This window comes from Phlebotomus argentipes, unplaced genomic scaffold, assembly GCF_947086385.1.
Source record: "Phlebotomus argentipes unplaced genomic scaffold, Phlebotomus argentipes genome assembly contig_33, whole genome shotgun sequence".
Taxonomy (NCBI): Eukaryota; Metazoa; Arthropoda; class Insecta; order Diptera; family Psychodidae; genus Phlebotomus; species Phlebotomus argentipes.
In genome coordinates, this window is record NW_026776167.1 from 926,626 (window position 1) to 941,172 (window position 14,547).

Sequence of the window (14,547 nt, forward strand, 5' to 3'; positions counted from 1 at the left end):
AAAGCACATAGTTGAACATAACATTAAAGTTGCATATAAAAGAATTTCCAATTTCAACTTGAGACTGGTGCGGGAGCTTTTAGCGTGAAAGTAAAGTCAAGGTGGTGTGGGATTGGGTGCATGGAGTGTTTCGCTATGCACACAAAAGCTCGTCCGGAATGTGCGCGGGAGACAGAGAAAGAGGAGCATGGAAAAAGCAATTCAGTCTCTGTGCATTTTCTTACATCCAGCAGTTACATTTCCCAGAGTGGAAAAGACTGGAACTCGAAGAGAGGCAAGAGAGATGAAGCTTTGGATAGGGATATAAATATAAATTATCCTTTATTGCATTAAATAAATAATGAATTGCGCTCAGAAACATTCATTTCCACCCAACGCCCCACCCCTTAATCTACACCCTCAGCAAGAAGATGGGGAGTGGCACATGGAGCTTTTGAGAAGCTTTTATACTTATTTGTATGTGTTTTATACATATACTTAGTCTCTTCCACTTGGATGGAGAAATTTAAATTTTATATCTTTGTATGAGAAAAAATGTGTATAAACGTTATACAAAGACAACGTATTATCTTTTTAAATCTTTTTCTTTAATTAGGAAATGGATAAGATTTATTTCATACAATCTTCTGTTTCTGAATATGAGAAAATTTGGAAAATCCAGACAATACTTTTACATATAGTTGATCTTTTAGAAACGGATGATTGAAAATATATTTCGCAATTGTCAATCATTAAGTTAATAGTGAGATTAATGTGTTAGTAGTATTCACAATTCCTTTGTGGCTAAATATGATTATTTTTTCTGTCCAGTGAATAAAACACTCTTTTCTAAACAGCTCATTATGTGCTTGCCTTTGTAGAATAACTTTATGGAGAGCTGCGAAAAATTGGATTGTGTATATCTTGCCTTTTCATGAATGACACCAATTAAATATTTAGAGATATTTTTCACTTACACCTGCCGAGGTTCTTGCCTCCTAAATTGTCTTACACAAGAAACTTTCATTTGGCGCGCATGGAAATCTTTTAATTTCACACCGACCACCCTCTTTGTCTCTGTCGAGCTATTAAGGATTTTCAGGCTATGTGTTTCGCCCATTTCAGGCCGATGAGACGGAGAAAAATATACAGTCAGTGTGACAAGGAACATTTTTCACCCGTGGGGCCCAACCAGAAAAAAAATATCGTGGGTTTTCTTTTCATGAATTTTTCATTTTCATTACGGAGATTTATGGAAACATGCTGCAAGTACTATGTAGGACAACGTGATTTAATTTTCTTTCCCATTTGTCCGTGGCTCACACCCCACCACTCGTCATCAGTCGCGGGGATTGTGGCTAAATTTCTCGTGGGACCTTAGAGAAGCGCCCATTGTCACAGACCTCACACCCGCGAACATGGACACTTCCTTCTCAACTCCCAGGGGAGCTTAGCGAAGGAACACAGAGAAGAAATTATTCGTAATTGGTTTGTGTGAAAAATTAAAAAAAAAGTGTTTTTTTTCTTGAGCTGCGAAATCGTCGCTCTCTTCTTATATCATCCCTCTGGACAGTGAACAATGTCTTTTACGGTAAGATTTTGCAGAAATTCAAGGGATAGCATTTTTCAGGAGGAGTGCAAAACTATAGTTGAAACTTGCTAAAAGGAGAGGAAGGATTGGCAGAATAAAAGATTATGTAATTAACAATGAAGGCACAAGAGAAATTGGGGTTCTTCCAAAATAAAGGGATCTCTCACTGACTCTGCGGTCGGGTGTGAGGGAATTCTAACCGCACAACCCACATGAAAACTCTCCGCACATGATGGTTGACTCTCTGAGAAAATTATTTTAATAAAATGTTTTTCGTTTCCTATTTCAGGCACCATACACCCTCGGTCTCCCCTTCCGGGAAAGGGTGCTATGCTAAGAGACAAGAAATCACACCTTACAACTGATGTTTGGGGCGAGGTGAGTGAAATTGGGGATGAAAAGATGATGGTTATAAAATGTTATAAGAAGCCAAAACTGGCTCAAATGAAATACTCCTTTTCATCTCATTATTGTTATTTTTAACACAATGAGCTATTCATCTGGCCCGAAAGACTCTCAAGAGCTCCTCATTGCTCCCCTCAGGAAATTGCACTTGGGCATGAGATTAAATTTGAGCACAGATAAAATAATAATAAATATAATGAGGAGGACTTTCTCCGGACATTGTCGATGGCTGCCGTCAATTGTTTGTCAGAATACGCGTACCTCGAACTGCCAGGCAACCCCACAGAATCCCAAATCATTTCGAGATCCCTCGACTTCTCACTTCCTGGCTGTGTCTTTTGCCGCAAAACCCGAGAGTCTTGCCAGTTTTTCCTTTGACACTGTGCGGGGACTGGAAGACAAAAGAGTTATTTAATTACAATTTAAACTTGAATTTAATTATTACAATAAAAAATTTTCCCTTTCATCAAGTGATTAGACTATTTTAATTGAAAAAGGGTGTCGATGGTGTGCATTGAGAAATTTTTCACCCTGCGCATCCCTGAAAAAAGGATACTTGCCTCATTATTTTGCTTTATTATATGTTAACTTCCACCGTTATTAACGGTATTAATTACATTTTTTCCATGTCTCTCTTTAGATTAGACTTTCTTAAAAAAAATTTACCCTAACTCAACATCATTTGTTAAGAATTTCCCTTTCCCAATTTTGAGATAAACTTGAAATTTATCCCTCAGTTGAAAAGGAAAGAAACCCCTTTTATCTTCAATCCTACGATTAAAAGATGTTGAAGGTGCTAAACTTTGTTTTTCATTCGCGTTACTTACGCACGTATATTTTTCTTTTCCTGTGTGAGTCCTGTATCTTTAAAAAATCATTTATTCCAAAATGTTGCAAAGGGGTTAGTGAAGAATTTCGTATTATAATTTCCCATGCCAGAGTGAGGAAAACTTACCAGTTCCTGAGACTGAAGTATCAATATTGTTAACGTGTATCGCAATGAATATGATTATGACTGGCAATAATAATTTAAATTTGATCGTATAATTCTGAGAGCGCACTCAACATCAAAGCGACAAAACTCTCGAAAGCGATTTATATCAGCAGTCACAGAAGGAGTTCCTCTCCTCATCCTGCCAAGCCATCAAAGAGAGTGAGACGAGGTTTGATTGCCCTCTTTGCTTTATTAGCATATTAATTAAATATAATATTTCGTACGTGAATTCGATATATGACACAAAGTGTCGTCATCATCATGTGTGTGTGTCAAATGACTTTTATATTAAATTTATTTACACTGGCAAATCATCAAAATCGCATGCCACACCTCTTCAGCAAATTGCATCGCAGATGCTACACAAAAGCCTTAATTGATTTCGGCCAAGACACTGAGCGATTCCTTCCCAGAGTGAGGACAAAAAACAATTTTCTTGAGTCCTCACAACCCAAAGCCATGCGATGCTGCGGAATAATAAATTTATTGGGCACATTTTTCTCCTCATATCCGTTGCGTCCATAAATAAAAGATTCGTGATGCGTGTTGCGGAGATGTAGGCGCTCGGCCATCTCAGAGCGATGAGGTTCTTAATTTTTTTTCTCTCTTCTGACAAAAGATAGAAGATAGATAGTCCACAATGATTCACATGGGAGTACATCGCCCAAATTCATTCTCATGGTCCGCTCACAATCATAAAGTCAGGCGAAATAATAAAGTAAATTTTGTCGATATCTCACAATTTATTTAAGAAACGATCCTGAGCAAAATTGCGTTGGACACATTGGGAGATAAAGCGTTAGTGCGGAGAGGCTACATAGATGGATTGATGCACGAGAGGGTGGGAAAAATTATTGATAAGCTCCTCTCCTCTGTGCGGAGCGAGATTGGAAAACAGAGCGAGAAAAGCCATGAGATTGAGCTCGAGTGAGATTCATAAAATTTCGCTGATGTTCGGAGAAATTCACTTCATGACCATTTTCCCAAGTGTCCAATAGAAAATCACTTTTCGCCACCCTGTCGGAGTGGGTGGCAAATCTCTGCGTCCACTTTTACGACGACCCAGGGGCGGGGGAAGTGTGTGGTCGATGGGAAAAGTGAAGAAGAAAGACCAACGGAGAGATATGGATAGAAATCCACATCACGATTGAGCCCTCGAGACTGAAAGAGATTTTTCATGGTTGAACATTTTTTTCTTCTTCATCTCTCTATATATTTATTTAACATAAAATCCATCCATGCCCAGTCGCATACACTGAATGTTTTGTAGCCAAGTTTGATATATTCCACAGCATAATCGAATTTAGTCACAAGTTCCTGACAGCTGTGATGGATTGTAGATTATGCTAATGACGAATCAAGTTTAAAGAATTGAGATTTAGTTTTTGTGCAGTGTTCAGCCTCTTTTTGCCATGCCACACCAATATCCATTTCGTTTTGCCAAAATGCACAACCATATCAACAGAGGGGATTTCACTACCATCCATATTTTCAAATGTACAAAGATTGATATGCTTACTTATTCTCTGCCCCTTTCTCACTAACATAAGGGTGTGAGAGTAACCAAAATTTTCTCTTTTAAAGGGAAATTATAATGCACAGTGCTGAAAAATCAATGAGCAATACAAGGGCGCAGTAAATTTGGGGATGATACAGATATCTTAAGGATCAATTGATGATGATCGAGCATTAAGTGGCTATATTTTATAAAATATAATTATAAGAAAATAAAATAAAAAATATAACACAATTCCCAGTTACAATCTAGTAATCAAGCCCTTTTGGCAAATATTATTTTGAAAAGATTTGGAAACTGATTTTATAAGATACGGTTGTTTTGCGTGCCTGCAGAATTGCAAAATACTTTGTTTAACATAAATAAAAAATGCTATAAGAATGCGAATTTCAGAAACTCATGCAATCCGATTTGATTTTGTCTAAACAAAGTTTTTAATTGTAAAACGGACTGCATAGCTCTTACGATGCTGTAAACAGAAATAAGGAGATGTGTTTGAAGTTGGCAAATGGGGTTAGAATTTTACATATGCATATGTACACCTCTATCAAATCTGTTTACATTGAGACCACCCGCTCGTTCCTGGAGACGTGGGTGGACATAATCAAAGAGGCGGAGGGGGCAGAATATTCTCGAGAAAGGCTCCACATGTCCACAATAATAACATGCCGAGAAAAGCATAACAGAGAGTGTGGGAAAAGACTTGCTCTTTTACTCCGGGTTATAGTTTTCCTTAATTTTCTCACACACATTGCACTGTCTTTCCACATATAGTTTGATGGTGGGTTTTATAATTGAATAAACAACGTTCACACTTTACATGAGATTTATGTTATGTTTGCTAGGGTGAACGGCGAACCCTAGGAATGAGTTTTCCTTTCCCTGGAAGGCGAGGCTGAGTGAGTGCTTTCGCCCCAAGATGTTGAATTTCATAGGTAATTCGGAGGTGCTGCGAGAAGACTAGCAGGAATCATTGAAAATCATTGCCAAGGGAAAATCTCAGCGTGATTTGCGTAGAGGCGGCAATTTCAATTTTCCACCAAACGACTGGTGGTCCTCGTGTATGAGGATGGACAAATATTGTTTAGTGCATGTGTTTCAGACAGATATGTAAATGAAGAGGTATCTTCCAAGAGGGCTGTAACGGGCGCCCGTGTTGGACTCACGAGTGGATATAAGACAAAGCCAATGGCTCAAAACACAACAGGATGAGCATAAATATCGATTGAAGATTTGAATATAATTTGATATGGGTCGTGGTCTTGATGATGTGCCCGAAGATGCCTGCCCACCCTCTCAAAAAGCCCGGATTTCGTCGATGGTGAAAGAGGCGAAGATACAAATGTGTGTGCGCCTCATGTGGCGCACCAGACAATATAAGTAGATTGTAAAGGGGTTGGGGTGTGTCTTGTAAACTATAAGGTCATCTCCCAAGGAAGTTGAAAGGAGAGGAAAATCCATCCATTTAGCCCTACACACTCCGAGTATTATCTGATATTAATTGTAATGAGTTGGACATTTGCGTAGTCACTGGGATTCATATATCGAATTTCCATTAATCAAAGTTGCGAGCATTATTTTCCAGGTTCATCTTCCAGCCGCATACACACCATATTTCTCTCATCAATGTAATTTCCATTCGAGCCGCCTGATGATGATGATCAAGATACAACACACACGACTAGTTTTGGGGATCGTCATTTTCCCATTGAATTTATACTTAGTGGTGTGGAAAAGTGTGTTATGTGGAGGGGGTGGAGAAGAAAATTGCCCACGATATTCATCATCCCCAGAAGCACTTTCTCGCCCATCCCCTCGCTCTGGTGAGGCCCTGGACAGAAGGTTTGTGACCCAGAATGTTTCAAATTATAAACTGTGATATAATAAATCACCGCTGGAATTGACCGATCTATTTCACAAATCGACATTCGAAAGTACTAGAGAGCAATTTTGTATTGTGCCGAGTTGAAAAGTTTTATCCCATAGTGCGATAATAAAACCATTTAACTAATTATCTCACCTGAGCTTACGGGAAAAACATAACAAATTAGAAACTTTTTCACCACACTCACACCAATAAGTTTACTGCAATTCTTTGTGCTGTCATAAATTATTTCCATCTCGTCAATATGCAATTTGAATACATTTCATCATGATTTGTTAAGGTACCTCTGGGTAAGAAAATTACTTCCGTGAAAACTACTCCGAGCTAGTGCTCGTGGGGAGGCTTTGAGAGTGAATTAGAAATGCATCCCCTCGTTGTCCATCACATCCATGTGTTTGTGAATTGCGTTTCAAGTATCCTGCAATTATTGATATTACAATTTAATTTGGCGCGAGCTGGAAAGATACGCACCCTCGAATTGAACCATATACGAGGCGGAATTATTATTCCCTGTGGGAAGGTGAAATTCACCTGCTCGGTAAGGGTGACGCACTCGTCGCGAGGCTCAGTAAGTGAAGTTACACAACTCTAGACTTGGCAATGAAATAAAATTTAATTGATAAATAGAGTATACATTTGACGTTGACCCCCAAAAAAGCTACAGTAAATCCTAGTTACCCCATTTTTACGAAAAATCAACTTCTAAACTGACAGAATGCATTTTGACTTTACTTCTTTCAGAGTAATGCATATTGATTGTCAATCGGGAAGGCACCATAATGATAATGGGAATAATGATCCTCACAAGGACATATTGGGAGATCGTTTCTGTCGATGATGAGATAAGCATATATTTAAATGAATGAGTAACAAGAATTCAAATACGCGCGATAAAGATGAATTTCCTCCCTCGCTTTGGGGGACAATTTTGCTGAGATAATGGATGAATATCGCCCATAAAAATCGACAGGGCGAAGGATTGGTCCAGGAAGACGGCGAGATATGCTACCCCACACCACTGGGAGATGAGAAAAATAAATTCCATTTAATGGGTGATTTGGTATTTTTCAACCTTTCCGCGGTATTTTCAGCATTATTGCTCTAAATTGACTATATTTCATGAAATATTGCTCATTGGTCCCCTTTGTGCGGCCGAGGCTTTAACATGGGCTCTGACGTCGAATTTTAAATATATGCCATTCTATTCATCTCAATGGGATAAGCGGGAGCAATATATTCAACCCCCACGTGCAATAATCCTCCGATGCTTCTTCGTTTTTCGCCCACCACAAAAGGCTTCCCCTATCAATGGATCGTGGCTGAGAAGCCATCCTTTCCATTGTGTGCTATCCCGCATACAATTTTCTCAGAGGACGAAAATCATACTTGGGCAGAGAGATGACGGAATATTTTCAATAATTTGTCCAGCGCGCACACGAGAGAAGGATCCTATCCGATATTTTATTCCAGTGTCGTCGGACGGAGGGCGGGAAGAATTCTGCAATAAACCTTCCACGTAATAAAAGTGTCACAAGATGTCATCAGGCTATCGAAAGTCATTTTATCATGATTCCCGTTGGGTTGTAGGGTGGCCAAGAGAGAAAGCCATCTGTCGCCCCTCAAAATGCACAATGATATGCAAAACGACTGCGGGAATATAAATTGTATATGTTGGAGTAGAAAAGCATGTAGAGCGGTGGTCTCTTCGAATAGATGAGCAATATATACGTCTACGTTTTGGCGTTAAATTGTCTCATTCGACGTGGTGATTGACGAAAAACACTGCAAGTTGGCGAGAAGAGTTGGATGTGAAATTGGAAAATCTGCATACAAATTCACATCCCATTAAAATATTTATTGCTGATTTTTTCTGCTCTCTGCTCTGCTGATCATGGCTGTGAAGGGTGGGTTTTCTGCTCTCTTTAAATTTTGCTTTATCAGTGGCAATTTTTATACATTTTAGATTTATTTCTGATTTAGATTGCTTGTCTTCTCATTGGCCAGCAAATATACTTGCATATAACACACTGAATATGTAAAATTCTGTAACATTTTAAAGATTTCCCTCTGAAACCATCAAACAAGCTGAACGCATTGATAGCTCATCTTCTTTGCTGAATCCCTAATAAAATATCTTATACCTATTAACATTTGTGATAATACAATTGTCCATATAAAAAAAACCAAAAACGACTTATGAATATAACGCCAAGGCGTGAAATAAGGAGAAAATATCACTATCATATGTATACTTTTGTCTTCCAAATCATCTTTTGTAGAACACATTTTATTATACCTTATTATAGGTTAGATATGCAAATTATGCAATTTTGTGGAATTTAAATCTTCAGTGCATTGTACGAGGGTGAATTTGACTTTGGGGTGGATCAAAATGCTTGCGATATGAGAAGTAAAGAAATAACCGAGGAAAATAACAAGTTGCTACTTGTTACAGTATGCTTGATTTTTTAACTTTTATTTTAAAGTTCAAATGGCTTTATCGTAGTTTTATTTATTTATAAAAAAATTTATTTAGATTTATAAAACTCAAATCATATATGTAACCACTTACTATTTCCAATCTAAGCAATATTATATGAATTTTTGTATATGTTTGCAGGTATTGATTGAATGAAATTCATCATATTGGAATTAATTTTGTCGGTATTTTTTTCGTAAGCTATCAATATCCCGTTGAAGAAATATTTATAATAATAAAACATCCCTTCTGATTTCCTCCGGTTGCCACCGAAGGAAATTCATGAATGAAGAGTGATTGTATCCCATTCACAGGCAGAGAAATCAAAAGTGAAGAGATGAATTTATAAACTAATTAATCATCTATCCTCAATAGAGGCGAAATGTGTAAGGAATTATTTTGTGCGAAACGAAAGAGGAGTTATTTTAATATTTCATATTGCACATGTTAGATTGAATTAGATTCAAATCAATCACCAAAAGTGAAATGTTTAAGTGCGTGTATGTGCTTTGATATGGGTTTCAGAGCGAGGAAACTGCAAAAGGGGTGTTCTGCTCCCAATCACGATTGACGCTATATAGAGTGAAAGGGGTTGTTTTCGGGCAGAAGGGAAGTTTGTGAAAGTGGTGAGATTGTAACTGGTTGGGAAAAAAGAACTCACAAAAAGAGCCTGAGAGAAGAATTACTGTTGAATGACTATTCAAAATTTCAGATGAATTTTCAATTCAATGCTTTTTCTCTCATTCTTCTCAAAAGCAATCATCATTTTTTCCTGGATGAATCTTCTAACATCTTTTTCTCACTTCCCACATGTATGAGTTGGTGTATTTGTTTAATGTGCGAAATGAATTTTTGCCAAGGAAGCTCTGCGAACTATAATCCTTTGAGAAAATTGTGGCTTTTCTGTGTAGAATTCATATAATTCGTTGAGAAAGTCGCTGTATTTCGGATTATTTTAAACCTTAGCACAAATACAACTGCAAGTCATGTTCAATTTTCCATATTTTCTCGAGTCTGGGAGTATAGATGGAAATGACAATGAGCTATAACATAATTTATTATGCTGCATAATATTTTAAATGTCATCCTCCATTTCTTCATACCTATTTTAGCCCTCAGAATACCGGCTTGGGTTAAAGTACCAAGTATATCTGGGAAAAATTAAATTTTCCTCTGGCTCAAGACAATTCCATTTGACATTAGAAGTGCACCACCTAAATTTAATTACTCTCCATCACTTTAGAGTTTTCACAAGAATTCAGTGGTGTTGAGCCAGAAATCTCTCAATCACTGGCAATGACAACACAGAAAAATTCCGGCAGTGTTGTTGAAGAAAATAGCGCCAAACAGTTACGAGCATCACCATGTATCACAACTATGGAATAAATTTAATTGGCTGAAATTGCACAATAATAAATTTAACCATGGCGAGATCCATTGAATGACAATGGCAGGAGATTGGACAAAAAAAAAACAGTAAGAAGCTGAGGAAGTTTTTTGGGAAGTCATCACCCTCTCTTGTGGACTCGTTTTTGAACCAGAAATGAAAATGTATGGTCGATTTATTTCGCCAGATTACATTGTGCAATCTGAAATGTGTGAATTGTGAGGAATTCTGGGTGAATTTGTGACTAGTCATGGACCCACCATATGTCATCCCCGCGCGAGTTCACCCTTGCCATGGCGGACCACATCTCTTTCTTCTGCTCCATTGAATTTATTTCACTTTCAACTGTCAGGAGGATGAACCATTCTTCTTGGAGCGCCACAGGCGAAATGCTGATGATTTTCCAGAGGACACACACATATATGTACAAAAATTTCTTGAGGGCTGAGAATGGATATAGTTTTCCAGTTTGTGTTTGAATGTAACTTCCATGTTTTACGTAAAGAAATAAACGATGATAAACATCCCCTACGCAAGTTCATATGCTTTAATCCTATATATAGCTAGAGCAAATACAGCTTCTGATGCTGACCACATTTAATTACTTCAATCAATTAAAAATTCTCATTCCTTCGCTGGTTTGATTGCGGAACGAAATCCGATAAGCTGCCAAATTGCAAGTGTCTTTGTAGGTGCCGTTTTATCCCTGAAGGGCTGTGGCAGTCCTTTGGAGGTGCGAAGATGGATCCCAGGCAGAGCAAATGCGAGGGACTGACCAGTGTAACCATTGAAGCAAAACCATTAAATGGTTTCTGGTTACTTAAACGTCTCTTCTGCTACTTTGTGCACAGGAGCTTTTTGCGGCTTTTCCTTCCCTGTGCTGTTCTCTATGCATCCCCGGAACTGTGCGACAGGCTGGGAGGTGGGGTGAGTTGAGGAATATTCTCGAAGAGTCCAGAACGGTAGAATTTCAAAGAGAAGGCGTCACCCATGGAAAAGGGGGTGTCTTCCACCTTTGCATGCCACAAACTATCTCAAACACTGACCACCATTCTCTCCTCGCCACGTATATTTTCTCAAAAACATGGAACTCGCCATGCCGGGGGAGGTGGAAATACTTTGAAAATTATAGTGTTGTGCACGTCATTTGAATGTGAACCCTTTCGACTATGTCCGATAAGGTGAACTCCTGATGGTAAATACCGACCCCCTTCCACCTCTCTGCCTGGCCAATTCTTTGGCACAAACTTCAATTGTGTCTCCCTTTCTCAGGAGACTTGTCCATCGGGGAATTATGCACGGCGGACCGCAGGAATTTTTGAGACATGAAATCGAGGCCCAATCGTTTTGTGAGCATCTCCGCAAATTTCTCAGGGCGATTCGCAAGAGTGGACAAGAGATGCTGATGCAGGAGACGAATGATTGAGTTGCGATGTTTCAAATCGAACATGGAGAAAACGAAGACAGGCAAAAACGCGTAAATCATCAAGGGGTTAGCAACTCTTCGCGAGTAAATTGTTGCTGTGATTCTTTCTCATATCGGCTTTTATCTCTTTTGGTTTCCGATAACGATAGTGATCTAACCAAAACATCTGCGAATACACTTATGCTCACTTTTTGTATTAACCAATAGGAGAAAGATGCTGTTGGCGTATGAAGGATAAGAATGTTTTCACGCAATATTTTCTCCATTTCACATAACTAAGAAGATTTTTCAGCATCTCCCAATACTTTAGAAAAATGTCTTTGGTGTGCGATAGCCTGGAGTTTTGCATTGTCTACTCTGATCTCCTCAAGTTTCCACATTGCAACGAAAAAATGCAAATTGCATTGAGAAGCAGTATGATGACGACCCCTCGGTGGCACCACGAGAAAGAGGGTAGAAAAAAAATCATCGCAGAGTTATATCGATTTGGATGATCGACAAAAAAGGTGAAAAGCGAGGCTGATAGAACCCAGTCATTATAAAATTGCAATATACTTAAGATGCAAACGGTGTATCAATCAAATTAATAATAACGATTGAAATATTTCCCATTTAGTTGGAGGCAATCCCAGCAGATGAACACTGGTGCGCCTCTCGCTTAACCTGTAATTTAGGCGTTTGATAATAATGTATAAATAAAATTTCGAATCAAATTGGCCTCTTTTGAAGATGTTCTAGGCTCTTTTTGCTCCTTCACTTTTTTCCATAATCTCTCGTATTCTTCAATCAAATGAAATGGAACAAGAGAAGGGACCAATTGAGTTATATCAGGCTCAGAAATATTCCTCTTCATGGAAGCTTTTGGGTTTCTCGACGCTAGCAAATTATTTTCAAATGCAATCAACGTGAAGAATCAAAAAGTTCTATATCTGGCGTGTTTTCCTAGATTTTCTTCCCCTTTACAAGATATCAAACGTGTAAAAGTTTTACCATTTCGTTTTGGGGCATATCAAACGGAGAAATATTCATTTTTTCGCCGAGAAATGTAACATTTTTATACTTTCTCTCTCTCACTCCACTTCTCATTGTCTGTAGAAGAATTTAATTTGTTTCCAACTCATGGATATTTCTGCTAGCGTCTTCCCTCATGTTTCAGTAATAAATACGTGTGTTTATGTGGCTCAATTTTCCCTTAGCATTCCACACATACTCCATCCCCTTGCTCTCTCTCTGGGTTTTCCTCCAGTCCCCTTGAGAAGGGCCCCGAACAGCCCCCAACCCTCAGCGTGACTTCCTTCAGCGGATGGGAGTAATAATTTTCTGCAATATTCCGCTGGATGAATGTCTTTTTCCCGCCGCGGGAATTTATTTAAATTATTGCTTTGTAACTTTGTCAGTTTGCCAGATACGCAACACGCTGAGTATTTTGCCTTTTCATACTCCCCAAACAAGGATGTGCGAATTCAATGATGCCACCCCCAAACAGGTGAAGAGTGGGAGGCAAATTTCGAACTCCATCTCATTCTCATTCCAAAACTGCTGAATCTGCTCAGTATCTTCACAAACATTACACATTAAATGTGTTCCATTTATTTATGACTTGATTCACACAGCGAATGGGATTGAAGAGAGCGCGTCGCGAAGGTTGAGAATCCCGCATCCTGTCTTTGAACTTGTCATCATTGTTGTGTGATATATCAACTCACCTTGATGCCTCTCCGAGGCTCATCCTCAGCAGACGTGCACAGATGAAGGGTTCGGATGCTGTCACTGGAGTGAGAACTCGATTGGATGAAGGAGGTATGCACATGCGAAGGAATTTGCTAGATATGTGACAAAATACCAGAAATTATCATCTCTAGGAAGGGAATCGAAAATGCAGAATGTGTAAATTACAGTGAAAATTACTGATGAGGACTTTAAATTTGATTGCCCGAAGCCATTTGGCAGTTTAATGAAATGTTGAATAATTTTGTGAAACTTCCTCATTAAGGGTTGATTTATATAATTTGAGTAGGTACAGAATATTTGAAGATTCACAAAACCCATAAACGTTAACAGTTCAAAAAAGTTCAAATATACAAAAAAATTTCTCGAAGATTCTTCGTAACAATTATTCGAATGAGGATATAAATAAAATCATATACTGTTTTTTTAATTACACATTCGTAAATTTTTATATCTTAAAGTGTTTGCCAAAAAGAACAGGGTTTTTAAAAAATGTTTATTAAAAAAAAAATAGTCAAGATACTTTCATGTGAAATTGAGAACAAAGTGATCTGAAATTGAAACTTTCATAGCAAAATATCTCTATGGAAGCATATGATTTATAAATATTTAATAAATACTTTCGATTTCGGAGAAGAAGTGATTTAGAAGAGAAACTACCCCTCAGATGAGGCTGATACCTTTTCATTCAGAGTAAATGAGGGAATATTTTTTATTCGTTAATATCATCTGTGCTCTTGCTGCTTTTGTTCGATTGTCAAGGAAGTGAAAGAGAACCTTCAATTCCTCGAGATGCTGACAGTTGTGAAGAAATTCGTCAAGGTAAATTGAATCTTCATCATGTCCTCATTAAGGAAGCTCCGTAGCCACTCATCTCGAAATGACGGAGAGGAAGTGTGGGTGAGACTGTGAAATGTGATATGAATGGAGGTGAGAATGTTTTCATTAAAAGCCATAAATTGAATAGAATTTTCGATCAAGGAGCTTGATTAACATTTTACACTTTTAATTCCATTATGCCAAGGGAAAATAAGCATTCGGGCACATGTGAGGCAGAGGCTCATGATGGCAAGTAGCCTCTGTTTATCGTCAGCGCTAAATTGTAAACAAATTGATTGGAAGTGCGGGAACTCTCCTAAAATTATTATCATTAGACA